Source organism: Xiphophorus maculatus, chromosome 9 (genome assembly GCF_002775205.1).
Source record: "Xiphophorus maculatus strain JP 163 A chromosome 9, X_maculatus-5.0-male, whole genome shotgun sequence".
Taxonomy (NCBI): Eukaryota; Metazoa; Chordata; class Actinopteri; order Cyprinodontiformes; family Poeciliidae; genus Xiphophorus; species Xiphophorus maculatus.
In genome coordinates this window covers 31483149-31485239 of record NC_036451.1, presented here as the reverse complement: position 1 = coordinate 31485239, position 2091 = coordinate 31483149, and positions in this window count along the sequence as shown.

Genomic DNA, 2091 nt, shown 5'->3' with positions numbered 1-2091 from the left:
TTCCTGTGTGTCTTTCCTTCAGACCAACCAGGACCAACTTCCCTTTTTGCTTTTCTTATCTGACAATATAAGAGAGGAAATGAAAGTTTCTACTAGAAGTTTGATGAAATGATCGGCTGCGTTTTTGTTTGTATCTTTCTTTCTGTGAGGGCGTCAGTCAGGAGAGCAGGTTGAGGGGGAAAGGTCACCGGGTCGGCACAGTGACGTGTGGCGTTCCGCGCCAAAGCTCCGCTCATTTTCTCTAAACAGCTTCTATGTGTCTTGATCTAGACCAGGGGTCTCAAACTCCAGACCTCCAGTCGCTGTCCTGCAGGTTTTAGATGAGCCACAGGTACAAAACGCTGGAATGAAACGGCTTCATCACCTTGTGTAGATCAGTTCTACAGAACCTTAATGACCTGATTATTCTATTCAGGTGGTGCAGCAGAGGCTCATCTAAAGGTTTCAGGACTGGAGTTTGACCCCTGCTCTAGACAGTTTGACCTCCAATAACTCAGCTTCTGTTACTTGTTCAGTTTATTTGACAAACTTGGCTTTGAATCACATTTAAGTTACTTGTTTGAACCAAACTAAACTTTTGTCTGTAATGTATTTAATATTATTTTATCTGAATAATTTCTAATTCACTGTTTAGGATGAATATCAAATCAGATATTGATTTTGCAGATGCACACAGGCTAATATCTGCGTTTATGGTTCATTTAGCATGTTTTAGTAAAATAGGTAGAGACAGAATCACCACTGATGATGATGAAGGTGATGAAGGTCAGCAGTGTTTCTAGAGGCGAGTTGGGGTCAGTGACCTCCGATGGGATTATTCTGCCTTTCTGCATGGTGCACCTGTTAAAGGGGCGGAGCTTCACCTTCCAGCAGGTCAACCACCTGAACAGGGTTATTATGGGATGCTTTGGGTCAGACAGACGCTGTCCAACATCTGGGCCTGACCTTGTCAACACACCTGCCTCAGGTGACTGACTGACCTCAGCAGTTCTGCTAACTAATAAAGGGACCCAGTTCATCTACAGCTGGTCATAAAATTACAACATCATGTGAAAATGATCTTCTAATCACTGATTTAAATCAGTGACTCCATTCAGAGTGAAACTTATAGAACATTCATTCTTGCAGACAGAATGTTCAAATGGTTTTTTCTTTTAATGTTGATAAATATAACACTAATGAAAACCCCAAATTCAGTATGTCAGAAAGTTAGAGTATCACTTAAGACCAAAACAAAAACACATTTTTAGAAATGTTGACCAACAGGAAGGTGTGATCATGTTCAGCTGTCAGGACTGAGTTATTCCCTCTGCTTGGTTTACTGCAGCGGCGCGGCGTCCGTCAGCCTCTGGCGTCCGTCAGCCTCTGGCGTCCGTCAGCCTACGGCGCGGCGTCCGTCAGCCTCTGGCGTCCGTCAGCCTGCGGCGCGGCGTCCGTCAGCCTCTGGCGTCCGTCAGCCTCTGGTGCGGTGACCACAGCAGCAGACGACATGGCACCAAACCATCACTGACTGTGGAAACTTTGACTAGACCTCAAGCAACATGGATTCTGCTGCTCTGCTCTTCCTCCAGACTCTGAGAGGAAATAAAAATTCACTTCAACCAGAGAACAGAGCAGTTTGTGTTCAGTCCAGGTGAGACGTTTGTGTCTGGTTCAGGTCTGACGTGAGGAATACCACAGCTGCAACCTGTCTGTCTGTGTGTGTTTGTGTGTGTCTGCGTGTGGGTGTGTGTGTGTGTGTGTGTGTGTGGCTCCTGACTCCAGCTGCAGGCCTCTCTCTGAATCTCCCTGATATTTTAAATGGTTTCTTTCCACCTCATGGTTTCCTTCCCTTCACCTCTATGAATGTCTCTGAACTCTGAACAGCTGTCAGGTCAGCAGTCATGTGACCTGCAGATCTGAACTGAGACAATTTAAAACTGTTTGCACTAAATTAATTATCTGATTAGTGTGGAGCATCAGGGGTCTTCAATACTAAATCTTTCCACAATATTCTAATTTTCTGAGATACGTAATTTGTAGTTTTCATTTGTTGTCAGTAATAAACACTAAAAGAAAAAAAACGTTTGAAATATATCAGTCTGTGTGTAA